This window comes from Motacilla alba, chromosome 10 (genome assembly GCF_015832195.1).
Source record: "Motacilla alba alba isolate MOTALB_02 chromosome 10, Motacilla_alba_V1.0_pri, whole genome shotgun sequence".
NCBI classification, from domain to species: domain Eukaryota; kingdom Metazoa; phylum Chordata; class Aves; order Passeriformes; family Motacillidae; genus Motacilla; species Motacilla alba.
Window position 1 is genome coordinate 4,832,550 of NC_052025.1, and position 15,477 is coordinate 4,848,026.

The 15,477-nt window shown below is 43.0% G+C and overlaps 1 protein-coding gene across 7 annotated transcripts in view; it reads right to left on the minus strand.

The window, feature by feature from the left end:
- TMEM266 (transmembrane protein 266) overlaps positions 1-15,410 on the minus strand; it is an 84,053-nt gene extending 68,643 nt beyond the window's left edge. For 3 of the 7 annotated variants that reach the window (XM_038147643.1, XM_038147641.1, XM_038147638.1), the window contains exon 1: positions 15,207-15,405. The gene's annotated coding sequence lies outside the window, so the exon portion shown is untranslated. Of the gene's footprint in view, positions 1-989; positions 6,228-14,569; positions 15,173-15,206 lie in introns of those variants that run through there. The other 4 variants (XM_038147642.1, XM_038147639.1, XM_038147644.1 and 1 more) reach the window with 3 other exon arrangements.
- Positions 15,411-15,477: the final 67 nt, after the last annotated feature.

Below are 15,477 nucleotides of genomic sequence, written 5' to 3' on the forward strand. Positions count from 1 at the left end.
AAGGTTATGCAACGGATCCATACTGCAATGCAAGCCCCAGAACAGCAAACAAATGTCAAGATATAAATAAAACACATTTTTTGCTCTTCAACCTGTAACACGTACAGTCACCTGCTTGTAACAGAATCGTGTCTCTTACAGCTGCAAACACAGACTTTTGTTAAGATTTATCAATTCATCTTTATTAAAAATTAAAAACTCCCAAAACAAACTACTTTACCAGTATAGTCATTAAACATTTTTAGGATTATACTCAAAAACATGTAAAAAAACAGACAGATGAGAGCAAAGAAGCTACATCTGTATTAGCTTTCTGGATTAAGATCATGAAGAGCTGGTGAAACAGCTCTGAAAATTTTTAGAAATATTTTGTGTATCACCATTGCACTAACTCATCCTAACCAACCATTATCTGCTAAACAATCTATCAAACTCAGCTGAAGACTCCCCAGCACCTTCAACAGAATTTAAATAAGCCAGTGAAAACATACTTCCTAACTAAGCACAAAGCCTGAGACCACAGAGGAAACAGATGCTAATATCTGGATTAGTATTCAAGTTTCTGACCTTTGATCTAGCATTCTGTTGATAAAAATCCTGCCACTTTCCAATAGAAAGAAAAGTCTCAAGTACTGTAAGTTTAGGTTGTTGAGGTTCTTTTAGATACACATGAAAATAGTAAAAAAATAAAATTAATTGCTTTTGAAATCTTATTCGAATGAGAAATATAAAAATCCAAATCAATACAAATTTTCCAATAAACCAAGAATATCTGTGCAGTATTAAGATGATACTGGCATCAGGTGAGAGATTTACTGCACCTGTCACTGTAAAAACAAGCAGTAGAAATGAGACAATCTGCTGCAAAGATCAGTATGGGATTTAAAGGGGCAATATCTTGTGAGCCTTCGTTTCTCATCTTCATAGCTCCAAAACACTTGTCCTTAGTAAAACATTCTCTTGTATAATTCTTCTCACTCTCAACATACCCTTTTAAAACAACGTTGACAATTGACAGGTTATGAACTGTAGAGTTCACAACACTTGAACAGTGGAGGGCAGAAAGCTTTCAGATGGTCCCAGGCATCTGCTCTCAGTGAGAGCTGACAAAATCCACTGCAGCCCAAGATGGGAAAGACACCAGAAGGACAACCAGAATCCTGTGATTTTTAAATGAACAGAAATGAAGAAAGTTAGCCCATACTTTAGTTATTCACATGCTACTTAGACACATTAGGCGATTTAGAATGTGGTTTTTGAAGTGATATAACCCCTGCTCCAAAGCACTTAATCTAATTTGAGGCATTGTTTGCAGTAATAAGATCACACCGTTTTGAAGAAGCATAGATTATATACCTTATCAACAGAGGCTGGTTTAATGGCCCTACCACACTGATTCTGAAAGGTTCTGTGTTCAGCAGAAACTGCAGGACAGACAGCATGAGAAACAGGGAGTGCTTCAGGATAGGAAAATTTCTGTCTTGAATGGAATATGAACAAGGTTTTGACAAGATATTCCATTAGCAAGTAATTTCAAAAACCAGTAATATTGGAAACCCTCTTCTACAGAGCACAAAACAGAGAGAAGGAAGTGAGATGCCACTCAGAAGTAGCATCAAAGGGCAAAACACAGGCAGACCAAACCACAGTTCACCCTCAGCCAAGAGCAGAATCCTTCAGGAACGAGATGGGACCAAGGCAACCACTGAGATTAGATCAGTTCAGGCATCCCCACACTTTACTTACATTTCACCACTGCCCTGCCCACTGCTGCAGGCAGAGCACACAGCTGGTGGGCAGAACTATTTTCTCCTGCTTTTAACAAGAACGTGCCTCGTTTCAAAATCCCAAGGAATAGCTGCACTCCTGTGTGCTATGTAACTGTTGCATGCATCACATTTCACTCATATAAGGAGTCAACCCATTCATTTTCCATTAAATTAATATGCCTCCCTTTCTTCTGGAAAAAATATATGGCAAGCCATAAAAATGAAACACACAGACATATTTTTCCCATCTCTGCTTTCAGAGGCCATGGCTAAGTAAAAGAAAAGATTGCTTTACTGTGACCAGGCCAATAGTTTTCCTCTCTGGATTGGCACTCAGGATTACCACAGTGTGTGCTGGCCTTTGTGGACAGTTGCCACTGTCCAGTTTAAAGCTAACTCAGGTGCAGCTGCACAAACTGCACGCTGCAATGCAGCATAAAATTAACTATTTAACTTAAACCCAAATCCATTTTCCCTACTTACTGAAAAACAGCAGCTGACGAACTATGGATCTGGCATTTGCTCACATGCAATAAAATTTGCTGCAAGCATCTAAAAATACACTTCCTGGCTGGCAGCCTAAGGAACCAATCAATGAAAGTTCAAGAGGTGCGTTTCACAGTCCAGATGTTCTCAAACTCTGCTCCACTGACAACTTACAGAGATGGCTGGTCACGTTATGCTGACTTTTCTCCCCTTTGTTGTACCAGTTTGTGTCCAGAAGATGAAAAGCACATCTGAAATTCTTTAACTATTTCTCCTTAAACACCTCCTTTTGCTACAGTTAGCATAAAAATATCACAGCAAATCAATGGGATAAGAGGCTATCCCAAAGACAACTTGGTGGAAAGTACAAATCAAACTCCAAGCTCTGCAGCAGGATGAACTTAATGAGAGCCCAGAAGGCAGAAAAATTACAGGATCCACATGTGCATACACACATTATAGATTATGACTAGAAGTCCACCTGGCTGAAATGCTTTTCTTAACCCCACCTACTCACTTTGTCAGCAGATACAGTGTTGAAATTTGTGAAAACTGGAGAAGGGAAAGAGAGCTTACCCGCTTATTTAAGGATAAAACTTAGTAGGATTTTCTAGGTAAATAAATTGTAATAGTGGACAGTTTTACTAGATCTTATTTCATTAACCCATACCTGAATGACTTCCTCTGACACTTCAGTTGTGTAATATATAATCTATAACTGATTGTTATGTTATTATATAAATGCAAAACTATATCTTAGAAAAAAGAGGTAAACTAATTTAAACACCTACTGATCCATGCACCAAAACAAACACAAAACTATCAAAACTGACAAAAATCTAAGCTTGAAAACACTGCCATACTCCTTGCACAGGGGATACACAAACTCTAGCTATGGGCATAAAAATGCTGTCATCCATCCTTTCATCTGGATTTTAAATTAGCAATTAGCAACTTGAGCACCTTTGACACCACACACCATGACTGGCAAGAAGGGAAGCAGCTTGGTCCAAAACGTAGGTCCAGTAGCTGCTGCTGCTACATATAGACCTGCCCTTGCTCAAATCACAAGAATGCTCATAGTTCAGTCCTTAGAGGGAAAAATGAATGGAAAGTTTAGCTTGATACAAGGAAAAATCGTTAGAAATTACATACCATGCAGCTTCATTGCCCTTAGCAGAGAAATTGAAAACCAGGTCATGTATGGCACCTTTTATACACCATTTTTTATTTTGATCTTGGCTTGCAAGTCCTTTGTCTCTCCCTTCCTTGCAAAGGCACAGAAATCTGTGAGCATACCCAGAGCAGCCTCTGAGGCTCTTTTGCTGCATTTTCCAGGGAGCAGCCCTAATCTTGCCAAGTCAGAAGAATCACCGATCCATCATTTCTGCTAGCATGTTACAGACCAGAGGACTAAAGCAAAATTCTAATATTCAGTGCTTTTCCATGAAAAAAGTGCTCTGCAACTTAACTCTGCTCCATCTTTTCTTCCCTGAATAGAACTTCTGCCCTTGGTTTTATGTCTCTGCTTCAGACACAGGGCTGCTTGATGATAGCAGAACATGCATTACATTCTGTGATTTCTTCAATCCTGAATAACCCAGACAAACTCCTTGCTTTTACTAAAACAATTGCATGCACTACAGTTTTTCCTTGAACACCAAAATTCCAACTCTTGCCCACTAGGTCACTGAATTTTCAAGTAACCATTTTTAATGTAAGCCACAGCACTCTATCCAGGTACTCAATTTCTGGTGTGAACAAGAATTTGTTTTCACCTGCAAGTTCATGTGTCTGCAGCACAGGTCAACAGCTTCATGCACTACACAAACCTTTCAGCCAATATTCTGCTAGCAGATTCCTTTACAGACAGGCTTCTAAATCAACCCAACTCAAAACTATTGCTGTGGCTAAATATGGAGCTCAGGTGAGCACGGAAGAAGTGATTTCCTTAACTCACCATCAGTCTTGTTGTCTGAGGGGTTACTGAGATCATGGATGCTGCTGCCTTGGTCTCTATTTTTCACATGTCTTTTGGCAGATATATAGAGCAAGACAGATTCCTTTATGTATGATAAATGCTACAATCACTGCCATCTCCTTAGGGAAGGCAGAGTGCTGATCACAGCTCAAATGGGTATTCAGCTCTTATGGAAAATACAACTTCCCTACTGCAAGGCAGGCTGATCTTCTGCAGGCTAAACAGTCACAGATAGAGAACATGTGTTTTGATTAGCTGACTACACTGCACTTTATACAAAAAAACATTACTTTGGGTGGGTTTGATTACTTTTGTTGTCCTTTAAGGCAGTAATTTAATCACCTTACTGCTTTTCTTTTGAACTCCATCTTGGGAAAAAGAAGGTAAGACAAAACCCAGACAAGAAAGGTCTGTTCATCATCACCTGCTCCCCAGCCTGCACAAAACAGAGTACTGTAGCACTGGGGATTCTCCCAAGCTGACAGTCACCTCCAAGCATAAGCTTACATAAATGAGTGCCCAAGGAACCTGCAAACTTACTTGAGCTCATATTCTGACATACTCGTAAAAATAACCAGCTACTGACAGTGCAGTCAATAATTTCATATCATATCTTGGGATCTTCAAGGATTAAAAAGCCTAAGTAAATATTCATACAGCAGAAATACTCTCTCTCCTCTAGATAAGCACAATAAGGTGTGGTGTGTGACACAGAAAGACATGGCATTTCTCTCATAAACCCTATTTGCCTGTAATTGTACTCTTTTTCTCCTTCACTTCCCCTTCTGCCCATCAACAAGTAGAAAGCTTCCAAACTGTTCTATTCTTCTGGGCATTTTCTGTTTGGTTTTTAATACTGTCTATGTTTAAACAGTCTATATGGTCCCAAGCATTGCTGGAAACACCCATACAAAATTAAATTCAATAAACAAAAAAAAAAATCTCTTCAACAGCTTCAGAACTGCAGGTATGATACAGTCAGCAAGACATGCACAGCACAAGAGGCAGACTACCATCCTAGAAGCTTTTACTGAACTCTGTTCTATTTAGTTCTTACATCAGCTGGATAACAGATGAATACAAATATTCTAGATCATATACTTCAAATCTAGGCTCTGAATGCAAACAGTACCATTATCTGCTTAACAAAGACCAATTATTCAGTGAATAATCAAGATACTGTGCAGGTTCTGAATACCTGTAATATGTTATTTGATAATATGGTGCCTTCTGACCTAGACAGTGCTGCCTACAGTATATAATTAAAGGTTTCAGATACATTTTGCTTCTCTTCTGCCAAATGTTGTTCATGCAGTATGCTTTATATACTCAGAGAAATTAAGAGAAAAATAGCTTTCTTCAGACTGTGCTTTGGTAAACCATTTAAACACAACCAGTAAAAGCCCCGAGATCAGATGTCCATCTAGGGAAGGAAAGTACCACTGCTATCAGCTTTTCTTGCAATATTGAATCCTCCGTTTTATAATTTCATATTTTGAATACTGGCCTTCCATTTTTTCTATTTTCATTCTAGGAAAGAACACTTGGCATTGCCTTATGATAGTATTATAACCAAGATAAGTATTTAATTTCATTAGACAATCACCAGGAGAGCAAACTCCTGCCCCACATAACCACCAACAAGAAGGGAGTATGTTTTAAAGTGATTTTTAAAGCTTGTGAAATACAGAGACACTAGGGTATAAAGTCCTCCCTCTCTTGACAAAATGCACTGTGCAAACCTGTATTTCCCAGTCAATTTGTCCCATGTACTGTCATCTTATTGCAAAAGTCCCATACCTTCTTGGTGATTTCTCATGGGCAGCTCCTCACAGCACTGACTCCTTCACTGTACAGCCAAGGAACTCCAGCTCCCTTCTGAACCAGCTAACCCACTCTTCAGCAGCACTCATCCTCATTGGACACAGCTGTGGCCTGTTAAGGGCAGCTGTTCCTAATCTTTGGTGATCAGTACAGCTGCGACTCCTCAGGGGTGACATTGCCTCCTGCACCATTCTCTTACGTTCTATCCCTCCACCATGTGCCTTAATCCTTATCTGGAGGCACGAAGCAGAAGAAAGCTGGCTGACTTCACTGTTCACTCCGTCCATGAACTCTCTCTACCAAGGCAGGCCGTGGAAGCTAACAGTTAACAGTGTTCTTAGATGAGGCTGTGGAACCTTTCTCACCAGAGATACACTTACCTCATCCAACCCAGCAAACATCAGTCAGATCCCAGCTGCTGCCAGTTGCCTGGGCACTCAGAGACCTGGCTGCATTTGCAAATGCTTCAAACAAATAACCAATTAGTCTTTGCTTGCTAGTTGACTATACCCAGTGCTTTCAGATTTGGGCCTTGGCAGGCTACCAGCTGCTTGGACTGCAGTCCCTTCCCCCTGAAAAAGGGAAATCATCTTATACTGAAAGAAGTTTTTCAAAAGCAACAAAGCTATCTATGCTTCAGAATAAAGTGTTGCAGTCAGATTGGGTAAAATATCCAACTGCTAATGGAAAAAACTTCAAGTTTCTTTCCATCACTCCTGCATTTCAGAAAAGCACAAGGGAGCCACTGCTGAGCATTTTTAATCAAAAGAGAATGCAATTAAAAAATAAACCAAACATCACCCTTACAACTGGACAGTTCATAGCTCGAGATTCAAAGGGTTGTAACAGTCTCTGAGCTCCTGTTCCTTGGGTTCTTGAGGGAACCCTTTGCCTGGCACTCCAGGCTTTCCCAGCATTTCAAAGAATACCTTCATTTACACATCAAAACTCCTGCCTTCTGGCAGGATATGAAGCCTGGGCACCAGCCTAAAAGCAGCACTTCAAGACAACTGCTATAGTCTCTTCCTTAGCTAGAACCATGACTTTTTACCTGCACAACAGTTATTTCTTTTTCTACAGCAGAATAATAGATGCAGGAAGATGGCCAGTATCATTAAACTAAAACTCTTTGGAATCTTTAAATATAATCTTTTTCAAATATCAGTCTCAGGAGTCACTGTGGTGACTATTCTGACTTCTAAAGCAGAGAGAAACTGCCTTACCAGTTACTTCTATCTCATGAGAAGCAACCTACTAAAGGAATTCTTTCTCATTTTCACATTAAAAAACAATAGCAGGGAGACAAGTTTGGTGAAGATGTCCATGAATCTCACTCGGCATGTAACATTTAGATTCATCAGATTTATCCCACAATGAACTCTGAAATAAAATGTATTTCAGAAAACTTCAATGCAAGTCATATGACACCATGCATTTAAAAACCCCAACTACTACTCAGGAAGTACTCTCCGACGCTCTGAGCTAAAGAACTGGGGCTAAAAGAAAAGCTTTGAATTTTTCTGTGCTACTCCTCCTTTTTTTTCTTCTTCTTCTTTTGAACTGGAAAAAAATTCTGCAGGGCACAAGTCATCCACCGAAGCAGAGCAAGGTGCAGCTCAGCAGGGGTTGGGCAGAGCCGGCTGCCCCGGTGCTGGCTGCACATCACCAGCAGCAGACAGGCCACAGCTCTCTCCCACACACTCTAACAGAAGCCATGAACTGTTTCCTCCTCCCCTCATCTACTCAGAGTTCCCACTGCCAGCCTAGTTCCACTGCTGTGCACTGAGGGTTGAATTCCCATTTTAAAATACTTGGAAGACAAACTAATGCAGAGAATATCTGCTCAAAAACAGTTCCTTTGGAGTAAATCTCAAACTTCAGATTTTTTTGAAACTTAAAATGAACTTTTCCCATTGCATGATGCAGTACAGAACAAAAGCTTTTCAGAAAGCTATCTACAGTCCTTTAAATAGGCTCTTGCAGGAAAAAAGGCAAAAAATCTCAATACTTACAATATTTAAAAATTTGACTGCACTTCTATTCAAAACAAAATGAAAACTTTAAAGAATGCAGTGAAGAAACTCTAGCCACTCTCCTCCAAAGACAAAACTCTTCTTTCCAGTCCACAAGCACTTTCATATCACATATCACAGTGGAATCACTGCAGCAGTACTATATAAAAAACATGCATGTAACAATCAAAAGTGAGGATCCCTGATCTAAACAGCAAGGAAGATTGTTTCAGATAAATTACTTTCTTCTGACTTATCTTCTACTTGTGTAGCCACCTGTTCCAATTTAAAAAAAGATAGGCTTTTCCATGTGGCTACATGAAAAACAAGCTCTTGACTTACCCAACAGAAAATATACAAAAGTTAACCCTCCTAACTGTAAAATAAATTGAATTTAAAAACTATTTTCACAGGTACTCTCGTCTGCAGATAAGGTATCAGAATATTACAGCATAAACATCACCTAATTGTTTTTTTCAGTGGTACTCCTTTAGATAACTAGAGGAAAGCTAGGTTATTACTATTTTAATGTTTGCAATGTGAAATGTGATAACAAAAATGTACATGTGCTTATGGTGCCAAAGGCAGTAAGACTTCTCTTTACCAGTGTTGATCCTTGATATGCAGGCAAACAAGAAATACCTGGGTATACCCAAATGCACAGACCTGAATTAACATCTGCCATGCTTTTCAAGAGACTATGTGACAAGCTTGTGCTAGGATGCAAAAATGCCAATGGAATTTTTCATGACATACATACAGTATTATCTCTAAAACTAAGGGGCTCCTAAGCACCTATCACCATTCACTATATTCTCGTTAAAATGTATTTAGACTGCAAATCCTCTGGGACAGGACTTGTCTTTTATCTGTACTTGAAGAGTCTACTGTTCACAATGAGGATCCCAGCTTTACTTGCTTTAACTACTAGCATACCACAAGTTGGGGCTTATTTAATGTAGAAGATTGAAAATATTCAGAAGGAGCCCTTTGTGTTCATTCTGCGCTTAATTTGCGTTTACAGCTCACTATAAACACTTCAGCTGTCATTCTAGTAACAGTTTTTCCTACCTAAGAAATTCAAGATGGGGCCAAATTTGCCTGCATAATGATTTCACAGTAAGTGGCAACCAGATGGACAGCACACTGCCATATGCTCCCCTTTGCTCAGAGGTGGAAAAGCGAGCAAATGGGAACCACAAAAAAATAACAGAGAGTAGGGAGAAAAACATCTCTGCAGTGTGCCCATTAATTCGTGTACACACCCCTTCCTACCAGGAGCAAGCACCAACTTCCCTGCTCCTCGCAGCTGAGGATGTAAACCGAGGGGAGCAGCGCTCAGGGCAGCTCAGAACAGCGGCTGTCTCCACACAGCCTGGTGGGAGGGCACTCACCTGTGCTCCAGCCAGCAGGGCTGCGTTCCTCACAGGAGCCAGGGCACGAGCACGGGGAAGAGAACCAGCACCAGCATGGCCCTGAGAAAGGAAGGGAACAAAGGCTTCCCCCCATGGGCAGCCTCTCTGGAACCTGCACTCTTTAATGAAGCACCAAGAGCCCAGAGGCTCAGAAGTTGTGCCCACTCTGCAGCCTCCTCTCATTTTTTTTTTTTCCCCAGAGATAACATGTGTCAAAAACTTTTAAGTAAACCTCGATGCTGCCCATGTCCTGTACTGCTCTTTAGTTGGAGGAGACATTCTGGCCATATTAGAATGTCTCCAAGGAGTACCTGCCCTTTTGAGCTAGTTCTAAAAATAACACCTTCCCAAGTTAAACATATCCCTTTAATTACACTACTGCCCCTGCTTCAAAAGTCCTTCTTCTTAAGGCTGAAAAATAAAAAAAATAAAAAAAAAGGATAAAAAAAAGAGAGCATTCAGATTTCTGGATATGGCAGCTGGTAACAGAAGAAAAGTAACAAATATGTACAAGAAAAATTGTTCAGATTGGCTTTCTTTTAATACACTTGTGCAATTAACACATGAACTTTGACCGTATCTCCCTTTCCTGTTAAAAATTGCTTTCAAAGCTGTCTACTTTTATCATTCCAGATAAAAATGCAATTATTTACTACATGTGGGTTGTAAAATGCAGGCAGTTATTATATACAGAGAAAAATTATGCACTGCTTGCTGAGACACACCACATGCCTCATGTTTACATCCTGTATGTTTGCTAACTTTAATTATTACAGACAGGAGTTCTTTAGTTCACTCAAAGAAGAGCTTTCTTTACATTTGTACCATCAGCTAAATTGACTGGTAGTCCAAACGACTGCTCTTCTGTAAGAAATTATTTGATAAACTTGAACAAAAGCATTGAAAGAAGAATTATAAAATAATTCAACAGTAAAGGTCTCACTAACTTCAATAAAATTTGTATTTTGCTATTTTTATGCACGAATTTTCATTTTCTATTAGTGGAAAAACCTGGTAGGCACACTTAAATATCAGACACATAACACTTTCCACTACAAAGACTTTCACAACTTTTTTGAGAAGCTCTGACACTTGCCTCGTCTGCAGGCAGCCTTTGAAGTTCCCTGGAACAGCAGTGATGATCTTTGTCTCACAGCAATCCATTCAACTTAAAATGAACTGTTTTCCTATGCCTGCCTGCTTTTTAAATCAAGTATTAAAAAAGGTGGCCTCTCAAAAGCCAATCCAAATGGACACAAACTCCCTGTACAAAGGGCTGGGCACCTGGTACCTCTGACAGAGCAGAGGCAAGTGTGCTGTGAGCACTGGCAGGCTGCTGAGGCTAAAAAGCAGAGGCAGGACACAGAGCAGAGAGGATGAAACAGGTCAGACTTCACCAGTTGTTCCCCTACACAAAGCACAGACCCAAAGGTCCTTTCCCCATTTATCCAGTAACAACCTCGCAAAATAAGGCAATTACCCAAATTAGAAATCACCACTGAAGGCTCAAATCCCATTTAGGGATTTTTTTAAGTCAACAAGGGAAGTTTATACCTCCGTGTAGTGTAATTTTACAAAATAAAACCCAAACCAAACAAACACACAAAAGGGGCTAAGCCTCCCAATACCAAGAGGTTCCACGTTAGAAACTAATTTGCAAGAAGGTGATTTGGGCTGAAAGTAAAGCTCTTGAAAATTCGGATGCACCACGTTTAGAACAGCCTATTACTTTAGCTCCATTTGCATTAATCCTCCTCTCAACTATTAAGATCACATACTACTCTTGCTGCAAATCGTCGCCTCATTCACCAAGCAGGGTGGCTCGTAACACAGAACTGTAGCTGCACAACCCTAAATCAGGTATTTGCTGACTTACAGGTCTAACTCTGCAACCGGTGGATTTGAACATTCGTTTTCAAAGGCAGTTTCATTTGTGTGTAATGCTGTAGGCATACACAGTGCTTTACAGATGCAAGGAAAGATACAAAAATTACCCCAAAGAAATTTTGGTTGAAACACATCAAAGCAACACTCAACTCTAGAACATGATAACATGCAAGTGAAACAGAGGAATAAACCAAGAAATAAGCTGATGTTGTATTTTATAATGCTTACCTGATAAACATTATTGACAAGTATCATTAGAAAACCTCCACTCTACTTGAATTTACAAGGCCTGACTTCACTCTATTCAGGCAAACCCAGTGATTTCAATGGGATTACATGGAGGCAACAGGTTTCACTGGGACCTTGTAACAAAATTAAGAATTAAACCCTAAAACATCAACTTGTCACACAAATCCTAAGCCCAGTAAATGGGTGGGCTGAAATATGACAGACTGAGGTAACCCTGCTGCTGCCCACAACACACCAGCTACGAATTTGGAGGAAAAAAGGTTTCAATTCACCTTGGACAGAAACCTCTAGAGCCAAAGAATGAACAGCAGCAAAGTTCTACCCCAGAGCAGTAAGAAGCCAACCTTTTACTATTTTTTTACTCTCTTCTCTTGAAAATGGCATTTCACCAAGTATGCTCATATCCACCTACTACAAAAATACTCCCAAAAGTTCAGAAATTTTTTACAAGTCAAAAAATCCAAAACTCATTTTCCAACACCACTGGTTCCAGACTTATCCTCATATTACTGAACCTAGCAAGAGTGTGGCAAATACCCTTCAGCAGCATACAGAATCTCTCTAGAACCAGTGAGGAGAGTAAAAGGAGGAATCAAACCTCAGTCCTCCTCTCATATACCAACTAGCAACGTAGATTCTTCAAATGGCACTTATTGGACACTTTAGATGTTAACACATGCAGCAGAAAGGACTCCAGCTCAGTCTCCTCTGTCAGTATTGGTTCTGCAGTGCTCATAGGGATAAAGTATTTTTTCTGTTAGTTAATCCCATTGTCCAGAAAGCAGTTTAGCTGAGCACCACTGTAACTGAACTAACACCCCGTTTGCTGCTCTGATAAAAGATACAGTTCCGTCCTGCATAACACAATTCAATTAATTCTTGTGCTATTGCCAGGTAATGCAACTAATTTAAACGAATACTGATGATGCAGGTAAATTTTAGTCATGTAAGGATCTCGCAGGGCAGTGCAGTTTCTCCTCCTAATTTGGACCCAATCACGTGTAGTAACACGGAAAGCATGCGCTCCATCATGCTGGAGACTTTGCTAGTTCTGTCCCGCCGTGCTAAAAGTAATCTGTGATGCAATACCACTGCAGCGTCAGACTCCGCAGCGGAGAGGCCAGCAGAGACAAACAGCAAGCTGCCAGGTAGCCAGGTTTGGGGGAGTCACCACTGAACCCACGTTGGTGTAACAGCACTCCAGTACTGGGGGCCAGAAGAGGCAAAGCATAATGAGCTGTAAGCATCTGGTACAGGGCACCTTCAGAACTGTAATCACACTTACATCCAACTAACCTTTGGGAACAGGCACAGCGAGAGGGGAGACAGCTCCGCTGTTATGTTCTGCATTTATGCTGTCAGTCAAGATCTGAAAATACTTCAGCTGAGTAGCAGGCTTGCACTTGTACTCACACTGCAAGCATACATCTTAATTTTCTTACTGGCCTTTTCGTAAACCAGTGCGAGTTCAGATCTTTATCTTACCTACTGCTCCAGTTTTGTGGCCGAAATAGTAGATGTGTACTCTTGCTTCACGTCCTTGCTGTCCACTGCTGTCTTTAGCATAATTACTATCCTATAACCACATCTAAATTTGTGCGCAACTTCCACCTCTTTTCACCCTTCAGGCAAAACCAGCATCTTGCCCTAAACAATTCTGCATCAGGACAGAGCTGCAAAAACTCCACTTTGTTCAGAAACACAGAGGAATGAGTAAGATGAGTACACGCATGCATTGCTTTGAGAATGGGCTCCTCACTCACACCATCCCCTCGCTGACTGTGGGCACACTCTTCCCAGCATTTAGGAACCGTGACACGTTTGAAGCAGCAAACACTTGCTTCTTATTCTGCATCCTCTGTAAATGAGAAGTATTCTTCCCCTTCTCAGCACAGAGCATTCTGCCTCACAAGACAAACATTGTTCACAGCATCAAGACACACATTTTACTATACAAGATACCTGGTGCACAATGCTAATTGCAGTATCTCCTTGCAAAGCACCTATGTGCTACTATTTTGCACAGTCTAATTTATAACCCCCACCCAACGTGACTGTGGTAGCAATAACCCTTTTACAGGTGTTCTGCAGCAACTCTCAGCATCTTCACAGGAGGTATCAAAAAATTTTTATCAGTATTGTTTCATTTAATCCACACATGGTTAGTAATGTTATTACAGCCCATTAAAAGTACAGAGGCTGCTTACCCCTCTTTGTACAAATTCCGGTAATAAGTGGAGCAAAAATAGCAGGATTGCACATAGCAAGGCAGCAGTTTCTGACTATGTGCCTATGAGAGGTGCCCTGCGTTCCGACAAATGAGCTTTCTCTGCTGATCGCATTCACAGCTGTAAATACCCCTACACCCTTACACCCTTACGCATTTTACTTCTTTAACACATACAATCTTCTGCAGCTGTTACAACTGGTATCAGGTGCATGCTCTAATGCAGAGCCTGTAGATCGGTTTGCTCTTAAACCTTCATGTAAGAACCAAGAAATTCTGGAGACACACTTAGCAGAACCTTTTCCTAACTTCAGTATACTAACAAGCTTTGAAACCATGCATGTTCACGTACTACTGTTTTCAAGAAAAGTTACTGTGACGTGCTGTCCCGTTACAACTCATCAGTCCCCACAATTTAGATTTTACCTCTACAAATCTAACAAAAAAGGCCTATTAAGTTTATTATATTTTATGGAAGGCAAACCGACAATTCCCTAGTAAAGAGCACTCTAATTGGATTTCGACTCCAGAAAAGAAACTACTATTCCTTTTCTCGTTGGGGCAAGCAATGATGCTACTCCAGGACAGGGGGTTTCCAAGAAGCAATGCAGCACCTTACAGACACAGAGTACTCCTGCGTGAAGACACTGCTGAGGCACCACCGTTGGGTGGGTTTGCGCACACAGACAATAAAAGCAACTTTCACGCTCAGGCATTACCGGGGCTCTTCGTATTCGGGATCCGCACATCCGAAGTTGTCCGGCCGGGCCGCGCCGCCGAGCGGTGCCGGGGGACTGCGATGCGTGAGGCGCCCCTCGGCGTCCAGAGCCCCCCCAGCCCCGGCCGTAACGCCGCTCCGGCTGCGACACCGCGGCCGCGGCCCCGCAGTACAGGCGGCCGCGACCCTCGCACCGCCCCGGCCGGGCCGCGGCTCGGCTGACCCCGCGTGAGGGGGCTCGGGCCCCGCCGCAGGCCGGCCCGCGGCAGAGCGCCCTCAGGCCCCCGGCCCCACCGCCGGCAAGTTAGCGGGAGGCGGCGCCCGCCGCCAAACTTTGTCCGCCGCGGAGGGGCTCAACCGCCAGCGCGGCCCCCGCCACCGCGGCGCGGGGAGCCCGCCGGGCCGCCCCGCCCGACCCCGGGGACGGCGGGGCGTGCGGCGGCCCCGGGAGGCGGAGGGACCGGGATCCCCGAGCCGCGCGCGGCCGCGATGGGGCACAGCGCAGACCCGCTGCCCGCGCCGGAGCACGGTACGGTCCCGCGGCTCGGGCACGGCCGAGACCCGCTGCCCGCGCCGGGGCACGGCACGGACCGGGGCTCCCCGCTCGCACCTCCGTCCCCGGGGCTCCCCGCACGTACCTGCTGCCCGCGGCACCCGCGCCGCCTGCGCCCGGCGCGCGCCCCGCGCGGGACCGGCGGCCGCGCGGGGAGGAACCCTGAGGACCGCCCGCGCGCGATCCCGCGCGCGCCTCCCGCCGTTCCTGCCGGGTCGCCTTGGAAACGCGGGGCCGGCGCGCGGGTCGCTCCGCGGCGGCGGAGGGGGCGCGCGCGCGTCCGCCGCGCGTCACGCGGGCGCGGCCGGGCCAATGGCGGCGGCGGGCGGCGCGCGCTGGAGTACTACGAGCCCGGA